Consider the following 27,488-nt stretch of genomic DNA (forward strand, 5'->3'; position numbering starts at 1 on the left):
TTTAGGTAAAGCATTTTGCACAGTGCCTGGCAAAGAGGTAAAAAATTATTGATATTTTTACATCTATCCTCTCAGGTTCTGCATGTACCCTCCTATGACTGTGCCATCAATCTGTATTTACCTTTGCTCTTGAGCTTTGCTTAATTTTTGACCTTGTGGTGGCTTTTATTAAGCAAACATTCAGGAATAGGATGTTTTGCTCTGGAAGACTGCTGCAGAGCAGGTTGACCCTGGGTTCGGAAGTGGATTATTCACATTGAAAGAATAGTTCTCTACTCTCCATCAGTTCATCTCCATCTCCATCTCTACTCTCCACTGCGGTGGTTCCTAGAGCACGAGACCTGTTCACTAAACAGCAGTTGTAGTCACCTGGGAAGAACTATATCCTGATCTTCGAACTGTATCTGCACCTTGTACAAAAGGATAATTATTTGAAAGATGCCATGTGCCCAATACATCACAATATGGTGGTCACTCCACAAAAAATGACTGCTTTCTTGCTCTTCTGGTGTATGTTCATGCTGCTAATGATCTACTTCTCTACGGTGCCCAGTCTGAGGAGGGTTTGGGCTCACTGCTTTTTGCAGTTGCTCCAGATTTTGCTGGGTTGGCTAGACCAGGAAGCCCAGCTTATCAGAGATAGATTAGTCATGAATTTATTTCAGAGCGCCTGACTTTATAGGCAGATTTTACTTACTATTACTGCTGGTAGTGTCCCATAAACATAAATCTAACACTACCACTAACCTTCCTGCAGGTCAAAGCACTGGGGCAGGTGGTGATCCTCAACTGCTTGGATCTCCTAATGCAATAATTCTTGCCGTATTTCCAGTCTCCATTTCTCTTCCCACCTCCCCAGTCTGAGTTGACAGAATTCTAACTTACTTTGTGTGATAGTTAATTTTATGTGTCAACTTAACTGGGCTAAAGGATGCTCAGATAGCTGGTAAAACATTATTTCTGGGTATGTCTGTGAGAGTGTTTCTGGAAGAAATTAGCATTTGAGTTTGTGAACCAAGTAAAGCAGATGGTCCACCCCCTTGTGGGCTTCATCTAATCCTTTGAGGGTCCAAATAGAACAAAAAGGTGGAGAAAGGGTGAGTTCTCTCTCTCTGCTGACGCTGAGTCATCCATCTTCTCCTGCTTTTGGAATTGGTGCTCCTGGTTTTCTGGCTTTGGACTCAGATGGGGACTTAAACCACCCTCCCCATGATTCTCAGGCCTTTGGACTGAGACTGAATTATACTGCTGGCTTTCCTGATTCTCCAGCTTGCACATGGCAGATTGTGGGACTTCTTGGCCTCCATAATTGTATGAGCTAATCCCTATAAAAAAAATCTTCTCTTATATCTATCTCTGTATATTCTATTTGTTCTGTGTTTCTGGAGAGCCCTGACTGATACACTTTGTTCACTTCTTACATGTGGATTGTGCCCTCTCTTTACAAGTCCGCTTGTACTTTTTCACATGTCTAATTCTTTCCTCTTTGTTGTAATCTACCCCAGTGTGAAGATTACAGCTCTGTATGTCAGCTCTATTCTAATCTATCTCACTGTAAAGTCCACAGCTGCATAGGTCAAGGGTATTGTAATTCACCTCAGTGTAGGGGCTAAAGATACATCTTTCAGCACTACTGTAACCCAGGGCAGTGGAAGGGCTTAAGGCTCAGACTGTAACCTGTACTGTAGTTTACTCCAGTGCAACAACTACATGTCTGTTCTATGGACTTATTTAGGCTTCAAGAACCTGAAGCCTAAAGTTGTTAATGAAATGGTTACTATCACTTGGCATGCCAAGAGATAACTTCATGAATAAAAGATTCAAAGTCTGGAGGCAAACTTGCAGAAGGTTAACACTGTAATGACAGCAATACAAAAAAACTCAATGCAGTTGATAATTAGGTTCCTTATTGGCCTCTAATTAGAAGCATTTGTATTTTTCACTAGATCTTTTAGTTAATGGGCTTAAAGTAGCATCTTTGATTACTTACAATCATCCCTGCATTGTTTAATCTGAACCTTTAGTTCTCGCTTGTACTATGCATAAAACTAGTAAAGATGTGAAAGTAAAGTAGATTATGTTCACCTGATACCCAAGAGGTGGATGAAAAGCAAAAAGGTTTTATCAATCAATTAGACATTTCTGGAACCAGCTGTGCACACAAGGCACCCAAGTTGCTGAACGTTTGGAGACATCTGGCTAATTGAGAGGATCTTCCTTTAAACATCTTGATGTTTGGTACCACCCCGGCTTGGTGAACACAGAAGACACTCTCAAGATTTGGGGCTTGGAAAATCATCCTCAGTGAAGAGAAACAAGGCTGTAAATCAATATGATCTACATGAAAGCTTAAAAGTTTTGGAATTAAAAAGAGCTTTTCTTTTAGTCAAATTCAGATTTTAGGTTCCTTCAGGTATTTCTAGGAAAATAGAAGATTCATCTTAAGAAAATCTAACCTAAAAAGTCACGATCCATGAACGAAATAATTGATAGGCTGTACTTCATTAACATTAAAATGTCTGCTCTGCAAAAGACAACCTCAGGAGAGTGAGAGGATAAGCCACAGACTGGGAGAAAACATTTGCAAAAGGCATATCTGATAAAGGGCTCTTACCCAAAACACATGATGAACTTTTAAAACTCGGCAATGAGAAAGTAAACAACCTGCTTAAAAAATTGGCAAAAGACCTGAACAGACACCTCACCAAAGAAGATACACAGATGGCAAACGGACACATGAAAGTTGTTCGACATCATATGTCGTTAGAACATCACAACTTAAAACAGCACAGCTATCAGAATGGTCAAAAGCTGGAATACTGGCAGCAGTACACACCAGTAAGGATAAAAAAGAAAACAAACACTAACCTTAGAAACTTTTTTCCTCTCTTCTCCACATTCATCATCAGTGAAGGAGTGAAAATACTACCAGGATAACTTTTCACAAAGAGAATGAATGGTTATGTGCTCCTTACATAACCATCGATTACTAAAGTACAAAACTGACGTGTCTTTGCCCCCAAACTGTTCCTGCTCCCCGGCCATGAGGAAGCAGTGCTGTTCCCTTCGGCATGAAGCCTCCAAGCATCGTGTCATCTTTAATTCTTCCTCTCTTTGGCCTTTAGTTTCCAATCAGAAGGTGTGCGCTTTCTCTCGAGTTAACTTAGAGGTACATTTCTTTTATGTATCTTTTTCCTCTCCCACTGAAGTTCAAGTTCAGATCATAGAATCTCTTCAAAGAAAATGTTCAACCTCTTTCTAATTAGAAGAATAACGTGTGCTTTCTTTGGTAACAAAATCAAATAAAAAAAAAGTGAATAAAGTAAAAATTGATTTTCCTTTTCTCTAATATCACTGCCCCAATTTTAACTATTAACCATAGTTTATTTCCTAAATATTTAATCCACATTTTTATATATACCTTTATCAATATAATATAACCATATAAATATATGCATCATAATCACAGTTAATATTTATTGAGGAATTACTATGAGCCAGCAGTATGTTACACACTCTCCACAAATTTGCTTATTCAGTCCCTGTTGTACTATCTGATAAGTGATTGAACCAGAATCCTGACCTTGCCTGGCTAATTCCAGAACCTCAAATTTTATATCTATACCTAATTTTATACTAAAATATTATTCTTTGTTGTTTTTTTCTTAAATAAAATTGTGATGACATTACACATGTTGTTTGGCAACTTCCTTCCTTTTACTTAAGAATGTATTAGAGATACCTGTTTTTTATCAGAATACCTTCTCTTTTTGATAGTCATATTGTAGTCTGTTGAATGGATGAATAATTATTTATCAATAGACATTTAAATGATATCCTCTTTTTTTCTCTATTATAAAAAATGCATTGAGTATTTTTATACACTTGAATTTGTGTTTCTGTTGCATAAGTTCTTTAAAAGTAAAATTGCAGTTAAGTCCGTGGCTGGTTTGCCCACCTCTCTACTTCCTGCCCTCTTAAATCCATCTTTCTCATTTCTTCCAGATTCATCACGGAGCATGATTCCAATCCTACCACCTCCCTGCTCTGGGTCCCTCTGGACCTTTGGATGTGATACAAACACCTTGTCTCCTCCGGCTTTCCTGATGTTAGATACTCAGTTCTCCTTTTGCCCTCTCAATGCTCCAGAACTGACTGTTCCCAGTACTTCCTTTGCCTGGAATCTCTTTCTTCTCATCCACTTTTTAAGAGTATAGTTCCTACTTACCTTCAAGATCTAGCTCCGTTACCGCTTCTTTCACCAATTCTCCTCAACTAGAAATTACAGCTCCATAGTTCCCACGTCCCAGGTCATCTGATCCGTACCTCTGTTTCCACAGCTATCAGGTCTGTTTTGTATTGTGCTGACCTTTCATACATGCTTCATCATTCTCTGAGAATTCTGGGAAAGAAAAGGGAAGAAAAGAAGAGAAAAGAAAATCTTGGTGGGCATGTTTCATGTCTAATACATCCTATATCGCCTATGGCATCCAGTATTTACTTGCTAATTAAGTAGTGATTTCATAAATGAATTTGCATTTAAATATGAAGACCATTTTATGGGTACCCTGAGCTTCTTTCTCTCTGCAGATGCTAATGGCATAGAACCATTGAATGTGATGATCTGAGCTGCTCCCTTTTTTGTGGAAATAAACATCCACTTACCTTTAAAGGTGGTCTTATTGGTAGTTTCTTAAGAACTTCCAAAAACTGAAACATTTTGGCTGATGATATCACATGGGCCTTTCACACAACTTTTTATAGAAAATGGCCCTGTCTGCCATTCCTGATCTTAGGCAGCCATAACCATGCTTCTCCCCAAGCTCCAGGTAGCTGGACTGGAGAGGAACACGCGATCTATGGAAAAGCAAACTTGATCCTGGTCAGGAAACGATGACCTATTTTCTGGAAGAAAAAACGAAGCCAGCCAATCAGATGCTCCTTGAGAATTTGGAACAGAGAACTGTGCGGCTGAGATGGTATTTGGAAGGCAAAGATGCAAGGGAGTGACTCAAGGCCCCGAGTTCTGGGAACGCATAAAGGATGCACAGCGGGTCATGTACTGGAGGCTGATCCCCCAAGGCAACTGGTGTTACAGGCAAATCTACTCTTGAAAATCCCTTCCAAGGGTGCCACTTTGAGGACCAGCCTACTATTTCTTGGTAAACTCAACCGGGCATGATTTTTCTATAGCTTCAGAGCAGATTATTGCTTCTTCAGTAGAGCACCAGCGCAAGTAGTTGGCTTCCGTTTAGGGGCCATGTTTTACTGAAAATATGTGTCCTTAAGTAGCAGAACTACACTCAGTGCAGTGAGGTGCTCATGGGAGGCACCTGGAAACTGAAACCGGCTGAGGGAACAGCAGTCCCAGGCCACCCACCTCATGCTCCCTGCTGTGTGTAGGTGGGGAGCAGTGGGAGATGCATATGCCTAAGACAAGTCTGCACATGCTATGGCTCCAGGGCAGGGGAGGAATCGGTTGGAGGGAGGAATGGAGGAGTCGCGTGGAGAAGGAGAGCTATTGTGACGCCACCGAGGGGAGACAGGAGGGCAGGCGGCCCCTCCGGCTGGCTGGGGTTTGGGTCTGGGGCTGCTCTGCTCCAGTCAGTCTGTGCCTTTCCTTAAGTAAATCCCCTTCTTCACTATAAGCTGGTTGGGATTTCTTCTGAAGAAATTGGAAGAATCTTCCAGATTTCTTCTGAAGCTCATCTTGTATCCATGAAAATGGTGCTGGGTGCTAAGTGGGAGAACATCTATGGAGAACATTGTCCACCGCATGCCTTCCAGAGAAGTTATATATTGGCATTTACAGAGCTGGTACATTGACAAAGAGGTCAGAAAGCAACACAAAAAGAGGACAATTACTGTTTGGACAAAAAGTAGTGCCATTTGCCTTTTTTTTTTTTTTTTTTTACATAGTGTATCTGGTGTGTTTTGTAGGCACCCAAAGTTACTCTTAAAGGTGGCTTCAATTTCAGTGTTTTCAGCCACAGACTAATCATACTTTGTGCCCCTTTTTGCATTTCATAGCAGGACAACTTTTGCTGTGAAATAAAATGCTTTTACTTCTTTTTCCATCAAAAGCAAATGCATAATTTCAAGTTATCAGATGATAGTCAGCTTTGAATAAATCCTGTTCCCTTCTCTTTGTGAAAAGCCTCTACAACATTTTGGGATTTAATATGCAAACAGTACTGGAGAATTAGCTTAGAAAAATAACCCTCTCCAACACATCTGCTCTTCAGACAGACACTGTGTACCGCAAGGAAGCATCAAACCCCAGAAGAGAAAACGGGAACACTGCCGGGAAAAGGATGGCAAATCTGGACTGCCTTTTGCAACATCTGTTGGGAGTCCACCGACTGTCTGGTGATGCACAGCCCGGATTACACTTATCTGCTCCAGTGCCCGCTCCTGACCACGGGGAAATCGGTTTCCAGGATTACTGGGCTGGTGCTGAGAAGAACACAGAAAACTCCTGGAGCAGGAGAAGGCAAATAGTTTTGGATGTGCTTGGCAATAAAAAGGATCTTTGTGCACACCTTAGCTTTCTTTCCCCTCCTTAGAGAACGCTGGTCTTGTGATCTGTGCTGAAAGCATTTTTCTTTATTTGCCAAAGGCTTGGATGGGAACACACGCACTCACGCTCCTACTGAGAACTCAGACTGGCACAGACTGCCACATTTTCGAGGAATAAAGAAAGGAGCCCACTCTCTGAGGTACTTTACAGTAGAAACATGTCATCGATGATAATAGCCTCCTTTGCTGCAATCTCTCTCTCCTCTGAACCAGTAACTTCTGTTTTCCGTGCATGCACTTGTCCCCTCTTGCCTAAAATGAAAGCCGACCCAGCTTCTCTCTCCACTGATCACTCATCATGCTGGCTTATCACCTGCATTCAGACAGATTCCACTGATGATTCTGGCAGGGTTATTTTTGTTTATGAAATCAGAATCCAAAACTGTCTCTAGAATATTCACAGATGGGGTTTGACCTACGAATGAAGCCAGGCTTTACCAAGCGGCTAATTTGAATTTACAGACCTGATTTCTAATAAGAAAACTAGTCAGGAGACTGAGAAACAGGTAATTAAATGAAACTTCCGTCGACATGTAACAGTAGTAAAATCTCACTGTTCTCTGCGGTGTTCTGTGCAGGTTTTTCTCATTAGCCCCCAAGAGCTGCCCCTAAGGGAAGAATTACTATGCTCATTTTTCTGGTTCAGAGAGATTGTACAATCTGCCTAAAATAAATTGACTTGATAAATATAAAAGTTTGCGTGACTCTAAGTTTCACAATTTTCCAGTATATTCTACGGCCTCCATAGAGTGTTCATAAGCACATCCTGGCCTCAAAGGAGATTTTTAAAAACAATTGAACTAGCCTGTCAGTTAACCTGAAGCGAGTTCAAGGCTTGTGACCACAGTTGCCCAAACCCTTTTTCCTGTCTCATCTGCACAAGTCCTTGGCCAGGGATGAGCCTTCTGAAGGGGCACAGGGACACCGTGGAGACCCGGCACTGGTCTGCGGAGCAGCAGGGCCTGAGAATCGGCATTCACCATGTTAGCGGGAGCTTTCCTTCCACCCCCACACTGGGCGCCGTCTCCCCAAAGGTGGTGATCATGCCTGGGAGACAGCCAGACAGCCAACCGGTGAGATGCCAGGGGGGAGAGAAGACAGTGTAATTAACACTTGAGTTTGGTATAGGAATGCTGGCCCAATGGATGGATATAAATCTGGACATTCAGATTGTCTTGCTAGGTAACAATGTTCACATTTACACACGTTGTTTATGAATTCCCAAATTTCAAAAGCGTGGATTGGCCAAACACTCTCCCTTGACATAACTCACAGACCCTGCCTGTTGTCATTCAGAGCAGCACAATCTGGTGGCTTCTCCACTTGCTAATTAATAAATCCTTAGGTGTTGGAGATGGGAGACTATGTGTTTACATTCCGTAAGTGAGTTATGGGCCCAGGACAAAGCCACCTTCACGGCAGTCTGCTAACGTCTGTGTTCAAGGACACAGGGTGACCTCAAGGAAAGCAGTTAACCTGCCTGTGTCTGAGTCTTCTCAACTATGAAATGGAAGTACATCTGTCCTGAGACTCTTGTGAGACTGTATGAAAATAATGGATGTGAGCCCTCCAGGCAAAATGAAGGTCTAGGTTTTCACAGAGTTAATGGCACAGTTCACTTGCTCTCTGCAGTATCGTGTTGGACCCCTCCGTCTTCTCTTCTCTGCACACCACAAGCAACACCGGTTTAAGATTATGTGTTTATTCCACCTCTACACCTTCCTTCCACGACCCTTTGTGTGACCTTTAGTGCTGTTTTTTTGTTGTTGTTTTTTGTCTTGTTTTAATAAAAATTTGAGTGAGTTCTATGTGCCAGGCTCTGTGTAGCGGGAAAACGAGTTCCCTTTTTGCTGCTTCTCCTCCCACACTGATCAGCTCCTTCAGGGTCAGACCCAGGGCTAGTTAAGGGGAAGAGTGCAGTTTTCTTACATGGCTGGTATTTTTTAATGAACAGTTGATTTTAAAATAGTTTTAGATTTAAAGGAAAATGGCAAAGATGCTGCAGCGAGTTCTCAGTGCCCTCACCCAGGTTTCCCTGATGGTCACATTGTGCATCACCGTATGGGACGTTCGTCATAACTGAGAAACCAACATGCTTACGCTGCTATTAACCAAACCCACACCCACACTTCATTCAGATTCACATCTTTTCCCACTAATGTCCATGTTCTGTTCTAAGTTCCCATCTAAGATACCGCTTACATTTAGTTGTCACCTCTCCTTAATCTCCTCCGGTCTATGGAAGTTTCTCAGTCTTCTCTTGTTATGCAGGGAATCTTTACCAAATCCTGCAGCTTGGACGCATCCCACAGATTCTGATGTCATCGGTATTGAACGCTACCTGAGTCCTTGGATTTTCAAAACTTCCCAATGACGCTGCGAAATTTGAGAACCACTGTCCAAAGCTAATGGTTCTTAATTCTGGTTGGATATTAGAATCATTCGAGATGTTTAAAAACAACAACAAAGGATATCTGGGTCCCACCAGCTGTTGGAAGGGGCCTTTGAGAGGCTCTCGCTCCCTCCCCCACCCTTGGACTGTATGTTTTGTCCACTGGTCCTCAGTGGGAGCTGTTTTCAAGGACACAGCTTTAAGAGAACAATGTTGTTGCGACCATCTGGATGGGATATATCGCTGAATCCTGATTAGGCTTCTATATAAACTCTTATGATTCTGAAGGGAGGATGTAAAGATCTGCTCAATGTGTGGCCACCAAACTCAAGCTTATACGTAAGTTCGCTTGCTTATTAAAGCTGCCGCCTACCAACCTGGAAAGGTCTCTGTCTTCAGTTTCTCCTTTTGCCTTGCATGTGTGGAGACCACTTTGCAAAAACGACAATTGTCAAGACAGCCAATAGACAAAAGAAATGGGTTTTGGGAAAGAGGTATCCACATGGGAAATCCTGAATTGCCTGGCAACCCCTGTGTGGGGAGGGCTGGCCTGCATGTTGAGGCTGTGGACGCTGCATGAGCACTGGGATGCCCCCGACACTGGCTGGTCTAATGTGCTTGTCTGAGGTCTGTGCGCAGTGCACTGTGGCAAGGAGGGAAACAGGTGGTCACAGCGGGCTGGCCTCTACCGTGGGCAGTGCGGCTGGACCCTGGGGCCCAACCAGAGCTGCAGCTTGAGTTAGAAAGTTGAAAGCAGAGCTGAGGTGAGAGAAGTCCACTACTCTGCTAGCTTTGGGACTAACATCAGATGGGAGTGCAGGATAATAAGTTGGAGACACTAATGTGCATTTTGCAAAGCTAGCAGGACACAAACTAGCAGATTAGGGTCCAGTCCGAGTGATTGTGACAAAGCCTGACTGATACAGTAGAAGGTGGAATCCTTGGAAAAGAGAAGAAAAAGAAAGGGAGGATGTCATGAAGCTTGACAATGAAATGGACGAAGCACACCAAGCCTGTGGACCCCAAATACGAAGGAAAATTTTAACGAGTACTTACCCTAGATTTCTGAGAGTAGAGAGATACAGTCCAGCACCTATAGTGTTGCAGAAAACTTGCATTCTTTTTCTGTCCTTTGAAGATGTAAATTACGTCTTTGAAATGTAAACACCCCTGGAGATAAAACATTGCCCACGTTCCCTGAGACTGAAAGAAAGAAGGGGAAAAGGGACTTTTTAAAATACAAGCTGCTATAGAAGCTCCCTTGCTCCAAACCTAGTCCATAGTCTCCATGAGACTGTCAAGGGCAAATACAAATCTTATAAGTCTTCTCTGTGAATATTAGTAAAAAGCTTTAGCCATTTGAGCATGTAACCTTAACGTGTTCCATCTGTCAGAGACACAATTTGGATTTCACTGATGTTTATAGTTTTACATGGTACCTGATTCATGGCTAAAGTTTTGGAATGAAAACAGTGGGGTCTTTGTTTATGCCTGTGTGTTTATGCCTGTCTGTGGATATATGTTCTATGGGTATATGGTGTTTTTCTACCTCCAGGTGTTACTGTCAAAATTAATTTGGTAAAAGAGTTCCACTTCATTGGCTTAAAGGAAAACAAGCTTTAATATCAGTAGGTTACTTATATAAAACTAAAACTTAATTTTCTTTCATCTGCTAGAAGGACAAAGTTTTCTTGGACAACTGGTCTAGTCTTTTCTAAAATTGTGAAGGCTTTGCTTTACTTTTTAAGTCCTCTGTCTAGAAAACAAAGATTCTGTTTTTTTACCAAAATTAATTCCAGTATTTCATGTTGTCTTTATCAGGTCTTTGATTATTCAAGAAAACTGAGTCTTCTCTATTAAAAGAGCTAAGTTTTTAAAATTTTTTAACAAGTATGCGACTTTCTGTACTTGCCTTTGAAGTTTTTAATTGTCACTTTGGTTAAATAGAGAAGTATGTATTGTTCACATGATCTATGATGGTATTTAATCAAGTGTTTTAAACGTTTTGATATTTCTGACAAACTTCCCAAAAGTCAAGTTATAAATGAAGTCTTTTTGACCTTGAACTAACTTTGGATTTTTCCAGAGATTCTCTGGAATGTCTCAAAACATTTATTCTCTTTGCTTATAAAAGAGAGACATTAAGCAAATCAGACTTATTCAATGTGTTAAATTACATGGGAAGCATTGTCTAATAAGAAGTGATGGTAGACTTACTTGGGTCATATTTGTACAAATATATATTATTAATATCAGTGTTCCAGAAATTATGTGAAATTCCTAAAAATCTGATGTGTCCTGATATAATGTTATCAGTCATAATTTTAATTTTTTATAAAGTCTGTCACAAAAATAACTAAATTCCCTTGTCAACTGTGTTATAATAAACTCTCATCAGATCTGTAACCGTGACCATTTAAAAATCTTTCATCATTTACAGACAGTAATTGTTTTACTCGGATGCTTTGGCAAAAGTGCTTCATCTTCAAGGAGATTCATAAAAAAGACTGACAGGTTACAGGTTTCTGCTAACTTAGATCATAGCACTGAACTGAAAAAGAATTTACAGAATTCTAATGGAAAAATTAATTAGAAAGATTATAATTATTATGACTGTTTGAAACACTGTTGGTTCTTTTATGTTTGTTTTGTTTTTCCAGAGTAAAGAAAACCTTTTTCTCTTTTCTCCTAAACTATTTGTAATTTGCTAACCTCTACCTTTGTGAACAAAAATAAAACACTTATCTTTTCCCCCCTGCCTGATCCCACCAGAATTTGTAAGCATTAGTAAGTATTCTTATTTTCATGTCAATATAGTTGTTTGTATAAGTTTAGTAAGGATCTGTTCTCCTCCTAACAGGAAAGAACCACAGCTGCCAGGGAGATGAAGTCAGAGCAGGGTTGGCTGATGATGACTCGTGTGCTCAGACCATTAAGACTTTCCACAGACAACTGGGCTGTTCTAAAGGGATTAACTCTATAGCTTGGACAACAATGGAAAGTTCAAAAGTGGGTCATTGCGAATAAGCCCTTACAGGGTCAGGATATGTGGAAAAACATTTCTTGAGTTTTCCTGTAAGAACCTGAGACAGTCCTCTCCGTTTTCCACATTCCATCTCATAATGTGTTGACACCCCCTGGCAATTGGGAAGCTGATGGCTTGGATATGAGCCCTCGCAACCCACCCTTTAGTAGCCAGAGCAGATTAGGTACCCGGGAAGCCAGCCACTTCAGAGCCTCAGTGGGACGACGCATTGCCAAGGATGTTGGATTACCCTTGAAGTACAGTGAGATGGTTAATGCAGCAACAGCATGTCCTGCGTGATCAGAACAATACCTAAGGGAACTGCCAATGGAATTTGGGGCCATACACCAGAACTCCCAGCCAGTGAAGAATTGACAAATTGGTTATATTGGTCCCCTCTTTCTGAATAAAGGTTCTAAAAATGACTTAGCTTGTATGGACACTGAGTCTGGCCTAACCCAAGCTTGCCCCTTAGATGTGCAAACTAGGCTGCCACCATTAGGGAATTAGAGAAGCCAAGTACTGTGTGCAAATACCCTTGTTGAATAAATAATGATTGGGGTAGTCATAGTTCAAAGGTCATGATATGCAAGAGTGTACAGAAGAACCTGACATTTAATGGAGGTTCCATCTCCCTTATAATCTATAAGCAGCAGAGTTAATAGGATGAAATATTAAGGCAGCAGATTAAATTGATAATAAGTAAAACCACCTTACCCAAGTGGACTAAAATTCTGTGTCGGGCTTTAATACATTTAAATAATCAACCAGGAGGGCCTGTTGCCCCATCTGCCAGACTGGGAACACTTGTCGAGATACCCAATACCTAAAGGTGTAGAAATCATGGAAACAGCCATTTCCCTGACTCACACGGTGGGTCAATGTGCTGTGCTGCTGACAACCCCAAGTCCCACCATTCCTGGGAATAGCGTTATTTACTGGAATTTGCAATGGAACATCCCACCAGGATAGATGAGTCACTTTGCACCTCTAGGTGGGGGGCTACTCAATCTCCACTGGGATGCTATAGTCCTACCGCAGTCTGGCCCTGTTGAAAGAAGGGAGGAGGTGGGGTTCATTATCCAGCATATCCTACCACCCGTCCGTCTCCTCATGCCCGGCAGTGCTGTGTCCCCTGATCAGTATGCACAGTATGCATAGGCAGGTTGAATCCTGAAGTCGCAGCCACATTCACATCTAAGGATCTAGGCCGTACGTGTAGACCTCACAGAAGGGGAGGCCTTCCCATCCAAGTTCCTACTTAATATCTATCTTTTTGACCTTTGACTTCTGCTGCTCCTGTGTTATCCAGTCATGGGATGCACACTTGATGGAGATATCTTTCTACAGTGGGCCCACTTGTATACCTGGCACAATAAATAAGAAGTCCACTTTTGTCGGGCATGTGGGTATCAGGATCACCATGGTGGGCACCACAACTTAAGGAAGGGGACGAGAAGGCCCTAATGCAGTCTCCTAAGGAAGAACAAGCTAAGACTCTTGATTTGCCTGCACTTCCAACACTGATCCCCAAACTTGGCCTGTGGCACGCACTATCAATAACGCTGGGCATGGGTATTCTATTTCTGTCCATCAAACTACTCAGGCAGCCCAACAAACTACTGACCAGCAGTGTTCTAAAAATACCACCGTCAGAGCCATGGGTGGTTATGCCTGATCTGGGATGGGTTCACGTGGCTTGACCTGGGCTATGGACATTTGAACACCTAGCACCCCTATGTTGGAGATAGAAAAATCACTCTAAATAGAACCAACTCAACTGCACCGAGAGTGTGGGAGGGTATCCCCAGGACTGTGTGGTCATTCTGTCCCCTTAAGGAACAGTGGCTGGGCTGGCACTGACTGGTTGCACTGTGCAGGTGTTTATCGGGCAGCCCCACATGGGACCCAGTGGTGGTGCAGCACAAATCTTTGGCTGTGGCTTCTTCCAGGTGGCTGGACAGCGACAGCCTGGTTTCCCCCTGGGCACAGGGGGTAGTCCACCCTAGAGAAACAAAAAATGTCGACCTTCCTCTCTCCTTGAGGCCGGTTGAATGCATTCTGATTTCCACTGGTACAATCATCGGACCGCTGACCTTCTCCCATCCATTAGCCTGGAGGACCTTACAGCACCCATGACGGTCCTTACTAAATTCACACAGCAAACCTTACATGATAGCCAGCAAATCCCGTCTTTACTTAACACTGAGAGGTTTCTAATGACAGAAGCTGGCCTCCAAAATAGGGTGGCCAGGGTTTGTGGGAGGCCTTCCCCTACATTGACAAGCCATTCTGAGGATGCCAGCTAGGTGTCCTACAGTTCAGCTCAGTTCTGACACTCCTGGGCGACAGCGTCAGGTTCCACAGGCTTAAGGGTTCAGGCCTGTAAGGCCACCCTATGCTGTTTGCAAGCCAAGTTGTTAATGTACTTCGGGCCAGTTGGCTACGTCAGAGGCCAAGGCCTCCTTGTCAGGTGCAATAAATTTGCTAGAGCCACTCACAGAACTGAGAGAAACAGTTCACTTACTAGATCACCTGTTTATTATAAAAGGATATAACCCCCAGACAACCAGATGGAGCAATGCTCAGGGCGGGGCTTGGGGGAAGGGTGCAGCACTTCCCTGTCCGCTCCAGGTGGGCCACTGTCCCAGCGCCTCCCCAGGTTCACCAGCTCGGAAGCTCTCCTCTGGGGTTTTTATAGAGGCTTCATTACAAAGGCAAAATGGATAAAACCAGTGACCATCTGTGATTGATTCAACCTCCAGGCCCTCTCCTCCCCTGAGGCGGGGAGTGTGGGGTGTGTGTGGGGTGTGGGGGAGGTGGTGAGGGGGGTGGGGGTGCGACTTGTCCTCTAAGTCCCTGCCCTCTAAGTGTCCTGTTCCCCTGACCACCAGCCCCTCCTCCAGGGGGTCCAATAGCCACCACATTAACGTAACAAAAGACCCATTTCCCCTCATTCTCCTCATCCCTTGAAATTCTAAGAATTTTAAGAATTGTGCCAGGAATGAGGACAAAAACCAAAAATATGTTTCTTACAAATCACAAGATCACAGACGGCCTTGGACGTCATTACTGCCGCCCAAGGAGGCTCCCAATGGAGCTCTTGGTAGAAAAAAATTGTTACTAATCTTTGGAATCATTATCTAAATCTGTGTGTTTTCTCGCACATGCCTCTGCCTCCAGAGCAGCCAGAGAGGCACCAAATAAAACCCTCTGCTGACCACCTGGGCACTTTGTGGGCGAGGGGGCCCGTGAGACCAGAAGAACCAGCCGATCAGGAGGGATGACATGTTGGAGGGGGTCCTTAAGAGGCAGCTGGGGCGCTGACCCAGGGCAGGCCCTGGCAGTCAGAGGCCCGCACCTGTGCCCCGGTCCTTGCAATGCCCCTTGGCTCGCCCTGGCTGCAGCTGGAGCCATTTCCAGGACGCAGCCTTGGGAGGCCGCGTGCTGTGGAGACCACCTGCGTGGGGTGGGCCGCTGAGCCCAGGTGAAGCCTCTCCATAAACGTAGGGTTCCGGCGCGGGCGTGGAGACCGCCTGGCCTCGCCGCCTCTGGGACACACGCCCGGTAAGTCGGCCGCTTGCTTCTGGGGCCCGCCGCCTGCCCGCCCGGACGGGGTGGCCTCTCTCCCCAGTGTCTCCCTGCCTTCCCGGTAACGCAGTCAGTTTCAGACTAACACCATTTGGGAGTATTTTTTTAGTTAGTTCTGGGGTGAGGTTTAGTAATTATTTTTAAGGCTTCCCGAGCAATAATTCTCACATGCTCCTCGTGCAAACTTTGCTTTTAGGCTCTGGGCGTCCATTCCTGGAAAGCATTTGGAAAAGAGGCTTTGAAGGACCCAAATGGCTGCCCGGGAGGAAACCCCGGCTGGGGTCGCGGACTTGCAGATTCTGCGCCGACGGCGCCGTGCGGTTCACGTCCCATTGTCAGGATGATAACAGCGCAGTGTCGTGTGAGTACTAAATGTTATCATTGCTCATACGAGGGTTTTATTACTTGTTTGACTCCACTGGGGTAACTTGAATTCTTGACATTTGCAGATGTGAAAAGCACAGAATTATCGACACATATCCCATTGGGGATTAATCAGTACTGGTCAACTCCCTCGTCTCTGCACTTTGCAGGTTCTAAGACCCCGCAGGCAGACCTCTCTCTGCTCCGGAGCCCTACCGAGGGATGGCTGCAAGCCTGGCTTCTCCTGCTGCCTGCAGGAATTTGGAGAGCAAACACTCTCTTTTCTTAAGTCTTTGCAATCAGCTCATATTCTCCTTACAAATACCAGTGTCAGCTTTTATTTTTGGAGTCTTCTAAGACACCCTGATGAATGTTCTCCTCCTAAAGGCTTGTCAGGAGCAAGGGTGATGGATAAACTGTTCCAAAGGAAAGACAAAAATGTGCTCTCTAATATCTGCCATTGTGACAGATTACATAAATAATGTTCTAAGGCTAATCGGTACTAAATGGATTTTGTATCTTAAATGTTCTCAGCAGCCATCTAGGTATGAATCACATTTCCTTATCAAAATCATTATGAGGGCTGCCTTGACTTGGAAAATGTAGCCAATAAATACGGGCAGCCACACGGTGCTGGGCGTGTGTACATGCATCAGCAGGGCATAGTTTATTCTGCCAACTCATAAATCCCCGTAGACTTGGCCATAGAAAAATAAAAGCTTCGTCCCTGGTCTTCAGGGTTGGCTGCTTGGAGAGGTGGTGTTGCTTTCTCTGTGTCAGACGACAGGGGCTTCAGACGTTGCCTTCCGGTCTGATTCCTTTCTGCCTCTGTTTCAGAACAGAACTCATTGTTTCTGCTGTGTGTCAGGCAAGGCGATTTAGGTGGTACAGGAGCGAATGTTTTGATTTGGGCAATTGCAATATTTTTCCATCTTTGTATTAAATCTACTGATGGAGTTTCCTTCTGAAGATTCCCCGTCAAGGGGTCTCTCTCCCCGCTGTTGACGCTCCAGCTAGAGAACTCTGCTCCTGCTCAGGTGTACTTACCCTTAAAAACAGAAGAAGTAGAAGGAAGTTGGCAAAGGTGAGTGAAGAGAGACAGTTGGTCAATGATGGAAAATGGTTCAGAGATGGGACGTGAGTTAGTGAGATTGGGGCTACAATATTTTTACAGTAATTGGAAGTTCAAGGCTATACAGCTCTGGAGGTGTGTATACTAGAGAAATATGGAGCAAACATGAATATATTAGAGAAATCTCAGTATTAGGAATCCATAAACACAGATACAATCTCCAGCTCTGTTTTTAAGTCCCTATATGATCTGAGACAGATTTCCTCTTTCTGAGCCTCATTTCTGTATGTAAAATGCAATGGCTAGATTAAAAAAAAAAATTTTATCGCAATTTTGCAAGAGAATAAATGTAGTATGATGGAGTTTTGGGGCTGTTGTATTTATTTCTTAAATTACCTTATATACATGGCAAGTGAAATCAGTTTTCTCTTTGCCTTTAGGTTAACATGTTTAAGTTAAAAAGATTCTACTCGAAAAAATGGAAGTCAAATTATCCTAAGACTTGATATCTCCATGGCATTTATTCTGTGTCAGGCTTTGCATGTATCTTACTGTCATTTGATTGTCACAATTTACATGAAGTCATATTCCCACCTTGTAGACAAGGATCCTGATACTCAATGTCACATAACTCATAAGCAGAGGACGTCAGACTGCATCCAGATACTCTGGCTCCATAGTCAACGTTACCCTAACTATGTCACTCCTCCCCATTAGTCTTTCTACTACATTACTTCTTAAGCATCAGTACAGAAAGATAATGTGGCAAAAATAGGGTGCATGCCACTCAAGAGACCTGCCTCTAATTTACTTGGACTCAGGGAACTTTGTTTTCTTATTTAAAGCTTTGTCTAGTATATAAGGAGACTGCTCAAAAATGCTGTCATAGATAAATGAATGAAATTGGTTTTCTCTATCACAATCAGTAGTATTTTTCTAAAGCTCCATTTTTAAAAAATTGAAGTATAGTTGATATATAATCTTATATTGGTTTCAGGTTTGTAACATAGTGGTTCAGCAGTTACCCATATTATTATTATTAAATCCTCGCCCCCCCCATTAGTGCTGAACTTAGAAAGATGTTACGGAATCACCGACTATATTCTCCATGCTGTACTGTCATCCCTGTGACTGTTATACTCTGACTCGGAATTACTGTACCCCTTTATCCCCCTCCCCTCTCCCACGGTAACCACCAGTTAATACTCAGTGTCTAAGTCTGCTGCTGTTTTGTTCATTTTGTTTTGTTTTTAGATTCCACAGGTAAGCGAAATCATATGGTATTTGCCTTTTTCTGTACGACTTACTTCACTTCGCATAATACCCTGTAGGTGCATCCATGTTGGTGCAAATGGTAGGATTTCTTTCCTTCTGAAGCTCCAGTTAAATCATGTTACTTGTCTAGTTAACTTTTCTAGTGGCTTCCCATTAAAGTTTCCAGATTAAACAAATAAAAATTCCGGACACCCAGTTAAAATTGAATTTCAAATAGTTTATTTTAGTATAAGTGTGTTCTGGGCAATATTGGAGACATACTAAAAATTATTCACTGTTTATTTCAAATTCAAATTTAGCTAGGCCTCTTGTGTTTTGTCTGACTATCCTGTTCCCCATCGCTCTCAGAATAAAGTCCAAATTCTTTAATTTCCTTTATAGTTTACTTCTCCAACCTCTTCTTACGCCGTTCCCCGCTTAGACTTTGTGTTCTAGCCATGTCTGCGCATTTGCTGTTCCCTGAACAGACACTTTCTCTGATTCTCTGAACCTTTTCACGTGCTGTTCTCTCTCTAAATCATCCCGCACCTGTCTTTGGTCAGTTCAGATGAGATGTCACTCCCCTTAAATCTAGGTTGGGGCTACCATGCCTTGCAGTTTTCCAACCAGAGATTCTATTATACTGTGTAGTAATTGTCTACATTTCTCTCAATCTCTCTCTTTCTCTTGACTTGAGGCCCTTTTGAACACAGGGACCATATTAGTCTTGCTCACATTACCTCCTTATTGTATGCCCAGTACAGACTATGACCAAAAGCAATATTTGTGTAAATAAATACCCTCCAAGGTGTAATTATGGAGGAAGTTCAGATCTTTACTGCTTTGTTGATTCGGAAAACAAGGGGCTGACAGTCTATACACGATAAAATGACAGTTGAAGCATATCTGTATTTTACATGTTTTGCTCATGCAAGAACTATTTTTCAAATGAATATGTTTAACATTAGAGAGATCTAAATTTGTTCAGGTGAAATGTACCTGCTAAGCTCCTTTCAGAAGCAGATCAAATCGGTGTTGCCTACAATCATGTTTTTAATCATCCCGATAAGTCATTGCAACTTCATAGCTTATTTATCAGTTTCTGTAGGATTTAACATCAAGATGATTGACCCAGTTGACTCAGTGTCGGGTTATTGGCAACATCTCTAGAGTCTGAGTGGATCAGACAGTGATAAGTGCTACCCAGAGCCAGGCTGTGCAGTACCTCGAGCAGCTCAGGGCACCTTGGGTACCTTCTTGGCAAATCTCCTCCCATATGTGCATGCCTAGAGAAATATCTAGAAGGAGAGTCACCAATATTTTATTACTAAGTGTTGTGATTCTGGGTGCTATTCTAAATCTTGCATATATATATATATTTGGACTTAAATGTTCACCATTATCAGGTATAATTTTCCCCAGGTAATCATCCTATACATATTAAAACAGGACTGGGGTCCCATCTACTGTTATTGGCGCCGAGTCTATCCCATTGCATCCTTCTTTTTACTGTTGGGTAAACGTTGGAGAGTTAATTGGCCCTCCTGGGAGGGGCCCCGATTAGCCTATTTTGTTAATTCCTCCACATCTACCAGTGGCTGATTCAGGAAACTTTGTCTAAGATAAGAACCTGTCAGTTTTCAGGCCACAGGGATTGGGAACCTGACTCCGTTTGGACACTGAGATGGGAATACAGTTTACTGGGGGCTTCTGGAAAAGTTTCCATGCTCTTAAAATAGAGACTTAGGGAGGAGAGATGTAGACAATTCTTTCTCTGGGTTTGTTGTTTTTAGTTGTCTGTAGGCTGTTTTACCTGAGCATGTAACCGGAGCTAAGAGAACGGAACATAAATGGGGGTAGTCCCTAAATTAAGCACTCTAGGATCTTATTCTATAGCAAATACTTTTCCTATTGTTTAATAAGCAGTTTGGCTTCCTTGTGGTTGAAAGCATTTTAATGGATTCATCTATTTTGTTAGTGGAAAGAATAGTTATGCCACCCCTATGCGAACATGTCAAAAAGGTTTTTTATATCATGTATCATATCATATTTACATTATATATATGTATATACATAAACACATGCACATGTATATACCATTTTATTTACACATATACGCACACTGTTTTAAAATATGTTAAACAAGTCAAAACCAATCTAATGAACTGGTTGGAAACCGGTTTCAGTGCTGAAAATATACATGCCATATATGTAATTAAAAAATGTATGGTTGCCATCTTTAAAAAAAAGTAAAAATAAAGGTGAAGTTAACTTTGATAAACTTATTTAATAGATCTGAAATACCTTTCCAACATTTAATCAATACAAAATTATTAATGATCTATTTTACATTCTCTTTTTTGTACCAGATCTTTAAAATCTGATGTGTATTTCTTACTTAGAGCACAGCTCCATGCAGGGAGCTGCATTTGAGTCCTAGGAGCCGCAGCCAGCCAACATTAAGCCTCATAGGTCTACCTTCGGCAGCACTGGTAAATTTGAGAGCTTGTTGGAAATGCATTCTTAGCTCCCCCCTCCAGACCTACTGAATCAATCTGCATTTCGACAAGGTTTCCAGATGACTTGTTTGTACATTAAAGTTGGAGTATTTTAATTTTTGTTATTTTGGTATTGGCGGAAATGAAACATTCATACCTACCTCTTCAGCCATCTCAGCTATCTGGCTAGGCTATGACAAATTGGAGGTATAGTCAAGTTATGTTGTGGACAAACTCCTGAAGGTAGGCCTGGTTGAAGCTAGTCAAGGAACGGTACGGACCCGTTCAGACTGCGAGGGCTGGCGCTAGTCCTGAATGGATGCTATAGGCCTAATAGCAATGAAAATGATCGTAAACCCCATGTGAACGGCACAGCTGTAATGTGTTGATGTCTTCCTAATGAACAGATTTATTTAGAAAGTCTTGTTTTTCAAGAGAAATATCTGATACAGAATTGTTGGTAAAATATTTACAGATCTTCACATTTTCTTTTGGAAGGATGGGCTGAAGAGTGAATTCAACAGTATAAGGTCTTCATTAGGCCCTCATCATATGCCAGGTTTCTGTGTATTTGTTTTGGTTGGATTCTTGTATGCCTTGCATTTTTCCTTCATGATAAATTGTATCAACTTATTAAATAATAATTCTTCCCCATTCAGTGGGAGGGGGAGGCTAATAGATTTTCATAGATAGCATAGCTGGTCCTGCATTTCTCAGCGGGCATAAACCCGGGTGTATTTGTTTCTTCCATAGTTATTTTCCTATTCATTCCAAAGCTCATCCGAACAGATAATAAACCACTTCATGAGCAGATGTGCCACTTATTCATCTAGTTCTGTAATGATAATGAAGAAAATTTAATCTGGAGTGTCTATGAAAGACGAACTGAAGCCAGATTGGAATGGATAATAAAGGCTCTGTTGAAATGTTGGGCTCCACATGAAAAGCCAATCATTTCATACTTGACAATGCTGTCTTTGATACAGACCATAGTGTATAGAAACAGCCACCTCTTGGGTGTTGGGCTCTGCATGGAGCTACTGTTTCTACAGATGTAAACATTCTAAGTTGCTTAGAGCATAAAGGATAAATTTTCTTGCAGCTGGAAGCAACATCTGACATTGCAAAATGCTGCAAATATGTCAGAGGGATTGCTTTATCCAGACAAACAAGATAAACTAAAAAACATATGGCTTAACATTTTTGTTTAGAAAAACAACAAATGAAGACCAGTATCCCCCAGAAAACTGTAAAATTATCTCTTGGGGGATAATGATTAGCCTGAAATCTGCTGCTCATTTGACCTTCGTTTGACTCATAGCTGCTCTTGACCTAGAGACACTTACGGTCTCCATAGCTAGCAGGCAGCTGTGTGTTCAGTGAACTCCAAACAGAGCTTTTTCACATGTGTTGTGTTACTTTCTGATTTCTTATCAAACTCAATGCACCAAAACAATAGCAGCAACTTATTAACTCTGCGAATGTGGGTTTTGTCACATGTTTACAACACAGTTACGTTTCCTCTCTGTGCTTTTGTGTCTTCAGGAAATGTGGCTGAGAATGTCCAACTCCATAGTGGATCTGTCGACCTCAATTATTTATTTTTCACTAAAAAGTTGTAGTTCCTTGGTGCAGTAATAGGCACCTGAATAATCCTATCCTGCTGAAGTGATGGAAAGTAGCATGTTCTGCATAGAAAGTCCTACTTTTGACCTTTGTATGTAGCGCCATTCAATAATTCAATTTACAAACCCCACGAGGAACAGTTAATAATTATTTCTTGAAAGTCAACATGGCTATAAAGCAGCCACCAATGTAAGCAGAACAGGGGATTTACACAGGCCCATGCTGTACCTACACTTTTCAGTGGATTTAATATTTTTAAGGTCTTAAACCAATAGCTCTGAGGAAAGGATAAAGCTATTTTTCTGTAGAGCAAATAGAATATTAAGTTTTGCCTCAGGAAAGATGTTTTAAATTCAAATCTGATTTCTAAGTGATACTTGTGGATATTGACCTCTTTGTACTTCCTGTGCCACCTGCTTCCTCCCGACTGGACCCTGCTCCCATATTCCCCGTGTCTGTGAAGGGGCCCGTTATGCGCCCAGGCCTGTGGCACCCACCTTTTCCCTTGCAGTTACAGTCTAACCTGACGGAGCTCCCACATCTTCCTAAATGCACCAGGTTCGTGACTGTGACTGTGACACTCATATGCTGTTTCTTCTGCCTGATTTAGTTCCTCTTGCCTCTTTTTATGCCCCATCTTTCTCTGGCTACCTTACCCGCCATCTGGAAGCCTTTAGATGCCACCTCCATCCCAAAGCCGTTGCTGTTGTGCGTGCACTCCTGATCCAGCTCACGTGCCCTCCTGTCACCCAGTGAGGTGAAGGCCTGTCCACTCTGCATCAGCTACTGGCTGCCCTCAGTTCTCTCTGAAATCCCCAGCAGGGTCACTCCTGTTAGGAGAGACTTAGGAGGTGCTCCTTGCAGGACATAGGAGTGAACACGCGCTGGCGTGACAGAGGCTTTAATAACACAGAATGAAGTAAGCCACACAGGTGAGCTACAGCCTTCTAGCATTCTCTCCCACCTTCCCTTTCGTCTTGAAGGGCTTGAAAATTACTTTAAGGCCTAATAATGTGAATGCCCAGACACAAGCTTATAAACTTTTCTTTTGTTCATTTCATTACCCCTGCCAGTTGTTTTCAGACATCCTGGCTATTCCCCCTTATCTCTGCTGCCTATAGCTTTTCAGGGTCCTGAAGAATCAAGATTTGTGATGTTCCATGGAAATGGGGCAATTTGGAGTCTTCAAAGGCAGGAGGTCCACCATTGTTTCACTAAAAACTTGAGTGTCAGAAAATGACTAGAGCCGTTTTCCGTGATTATCATAAGGAATATAGAAATCTGGAAGCTGTCCTTCTGATGGGCATGGGAGGAAGGCGTATTTGGGGATTATATCTGTACACATGTAAGGAGATTGAGAGGACACATCGCATTTTCCCCTGCAGCCTTTGGACGTCGTTAGGAGAGTGACATTTCCCAAGTCACTGCAAATCAGCTGTGTTCTAGGAACCCCAGGACGCGTGAGAGGCAAGAACAGCAGCCGATAGGGTCCTAGGGGGTCTCGAAGTTTTTTGTCTTGCCTTTATGGGTGCTTCCTCCTCTCTGAGTGAGAATTTAAGGGTGACTATAAGACACAGGGTTCCAGAATGAAGGGTATGTCTAAGGGGAAAGGGCAGGAGTGGAGGTGCACCTTGCCTCTGGTGCACCTTAAACAGGAAGGGTGGAAAGTCCTGAAGTCTCACCCCTGCTGCTCCCAAGGCCCCGCGGAGGCCCCTCCCTTTGGGTCCGTGGAGGTCAGGACGCCGCTGGGTCCTCCTCATGCAGTGTCAGTTCCGGGGTGTTTACTCCAGTTCTCCACTGTCTTCATTCCTGTTTGCCCATTTAAAGCCTGAGTTCTTCAAAGACCAGGTTGGATCCCATTTGGATGGCATAAGCTTTTCCAGCCTCACTCAAACTTTTGCATTTTTAAAGAACATGTCTTATCTCATTGACTGTTTCAGTTCCATTCAATAAACATTTGGCATGTGTACTGGACATTTACACATGTGTTCGTTATTTTTAACTCTACCCTACTTCCAATCACCAAGCCTCTCACGGTCCTTGGGGCTATATATTGATGTAGCACCTTCACTCCAGTGATAGCATAAGCACTGAGATAGAGTTCTGGATTTGGCAATTTTATCACAATATTGTACATCAACATTACTATGATGCCAAATATTCAAAGTTGCCCTTGCTTACCTGGCCATTGTCTACATGTACTTTCCAAATACCTGACGGGAGTTTTTAATGAACTGGCCAAATGTGATATTGCAAAGACATCCTTTGTGTTTTGAAATAAATCCTTTGTAGTCTATGATACCTATTTTTCAAAAGATTGATATTTTCTCAGGTGATTTCCACCAACTCCACTTTTGCTGAAATCAATTTTTCACGATGATAATGAATAGTCTTAGTCTCTCCATTACATTTTTGGTAACCTGGTGTGGCGTGGGGGCAGGTTTTTCACTATTTATCTTGAACAGTTTTTACTCCACTTTTTTACTAGAATACTTTTTCTCCATTTTAAGCGTATAACCCACTTGAAGACATTTTCTATAGTGTTTTTAAAACAAGCTTTATGGAAGTATCATTTACAAACACTAAAATTACCCACTCTGCACGTACAATTAAGTGAGTTATGATTATTTAATATAGTTACTTAATTACCACTGCAGTAAAAATACAGAACAATGCAATGTATGTAACTCAGATCTCAATGTGTGTAACCTCAGAGTTCTCCTGGGCCCTTTGGAAGTCAGTTCCTTATCTCTTTCAGAGTCTCTTGCTACAGCTGATCCTTCTGTTACTATGGTTTGGCCTTTTCTAGATTTTCTTATCAATGAAAGCCTACAGCATCTAGTCTTTTCTGTCTGGCTTATCTCACTCAGCTCAATGCTTTAACACTCATGCATGTTGTTGCGTGTTTCAGTAGTGTCTTTGCTTTTATTGCTGAGTAGTATCCCTGGTATCTATGGACCACAGTTTGTTTATTCTTCTGCCAATTGTTGGATATCTTGGTGGTTTCTTATTTTGAGTCGTCATTAGTCCAGCTTCCATGAGTATCTGCATCAAGTCTTTGTGTGGACATATATTTTTAGTTCTCTTGGGTAAATACCTAGGAGTAGGATTGCTGGGCCAGATGATAATTGGACTTTATCATTTTGAGAAATTGCCAGACTTCTCCAAAGAAGCCGTTTCACTGTAATTCCTGCCAGCAGTATATTTGAGAGTTCCAGTCAACCCTCATCCTCACCATGAGTTACATATATTGTTGCATTGCTCTGTTTTTTTACTGTAGTGGTAATTAAGTTACTCAGAACGGTTCAAAATAGTCCTGTATTATCCTCCAAATATCTGTACTTACATCTCCTCTCTCATTCTTGATATTGGTAATTGGTATTTTCTTTCTTTTTCCTGGTCACTATGACTAAAGCTTTATCAACTTTATTGTTACTTTTGGTATTACGGATTTTCTCCATGGTTTTTTCATCTTGAACATCATTGATTTCTGCTTTCTAATATTTCCTTTCTTCTCACTTCTGGTATCATTTTTTTTCTCTAGTGTCCCATAGTGGCTCCTAGGTAATTGATTTGAGACCCTTTTTTAATATGAGTATTTAAGGCTATAAATTCACATTTCAAGTATCACTTTACCCAGATGCACACATTTGAAGATGTCATAGTTTCATTTTCATTTAATTGAAGCTATTGTCTAATTTTTCTTGTGATTTCTTCCTTGATCCATGGATAATTTATAAGTGTTTTAAATTTTCAAAATATTTGTAACAGTTTGCTTAAACAGAACAGGGTAGCGTTTACTTGGCTGGAGTTGAGAGTCCTGGAACAATTCAGTTTTATGATATTAAGCTGAATTCACTTGAATTTTGAGCCAGTTTTATCTATCATACAGATCCTGTTCACTTACAGTAATGTTTAAGGGGTCTACATGTCACAGATATTGTATAGAAATATCTTCTATTTGAGTTAAAAGTACAATAATCATTTGTCTTGTCTGAAGGATCTGATTCATTGGTTCTGTGATCTTAAATATTGCGTCTGTTAAGGATAGCCACCGTTGGATTCAGAAAGCTGTTACAAATAAGTAGGCATGTTGCAGCCTGGCCGGTGCCAGGTCAGAAAACACCAGATGAAGCAGGACGTGATTATGACCTAACGAAGCTTGGTGTTTGGGGTTAAACAGAACAAGTAACCAGGCTCTCTGGGAGGTGAAGAACATTCTATTCAAAAAAGATCATGATTGGAGCAAATATCCTTCTCTATCCCATTGTCTTCTCTTCGCCGGTAGACCCAAATATAGAGTTCCCAGTTTGTTGCATTCCAAGGAATTAAACTTATGAATGTGAAGGGCATACATTGTCATTTTCAAATTGTTGCATCGACACATCTGTAAAATATTTTGCCTAGTGAAAATAAAGGCTTGGATGTTATAAAATGCCTATTGGTCAACTTTTCTTTGAGTTCTAGATTCTTGATTGATTAAGGCTAATTCTCTTAAAGAAGTTTTTAAAAATTGTCACCTTCTTGACAGATAAAATATTGATAAACCAAAGGCCAGACTGAAAAGCTAGTGATAGCATCTTCTAACACTCGTTCTCTTAGGGTAAAATGACTTAGCTATACTAAATTGTATTAAACTATGGTAAAATAACCCTAAACAACCCAGCACTAAAGTCCAGAACCTTTCTTACTATAGGGTCAGTAACAGTGTCCTCTCTCCTTTATTGATTTTTGGAATTTGAATCCATTCTCTTTTTTTTATCTCTTGCCAGTCTAGCTAAAGGTTTGTCAACTTGCTGATCTTCCCACAAAACCAGCTTTTATTTTCATTGATTCTGTTTTTCTATTTTCTATTTCACTTATTTCCAGTCTAATCTTATTTCTTAAGTTTTCTTTGGGTTTCCTTTGCTCTTTTTCTAGTTTCTTAAGGTGGAAGTTTAGCTTATTAATTTGAGATTTTTTTTTCATATTATTGTGGTAAGAACATAACATGAAATCTATCCTCTTAACAAACTTTTAAGTGTACAATATAGTATTGTTAACTATAGGTACAATGTTGTACAGCAGATCCCTAGAACTTAGCTTGCA

At 41.8% G+C, this 27,488-nt stretch overlaps 1 long non-coding RNA gene across 1 annotated transcript in view; it reads left to right on the forward strand.

The window, feature by feature from the left end:
- Positions 1-15,299: 15,299 nt before the first annotated feature.
- The window catches only part of LOC130680441 (uncharacterized), a 259,909-nt gene continuing 247,720 nt past the window's right edge, over positions 15,300-27,488 (forward strand). Inside the window, exons 1-2 of the long non-coding RNA XR_008993467.1 lie at positions 15,300-15,563; positions 15,784-15,948. This is a non-coding gene — a long non-coding RNA (uncharacterized LOC130680441). The remainder of the gene's footprint in view (positions 15,564-15,783; positions 15,949-27,488) is intronic.

Source organism: Manis pentadactyla, chromosome 13, assembly GCF_030020395.1.
Source record: "Manis pentadactyla isolate mManPen7 chromosome 13, mManPen7.hap1, whole genome shotgun sequence".
Lineage (NCBI taxonomy): Eukaryota > Metazoa > Chordata > Mammalia > Pholidota > Manidae > Manis > Manis pentadactyla.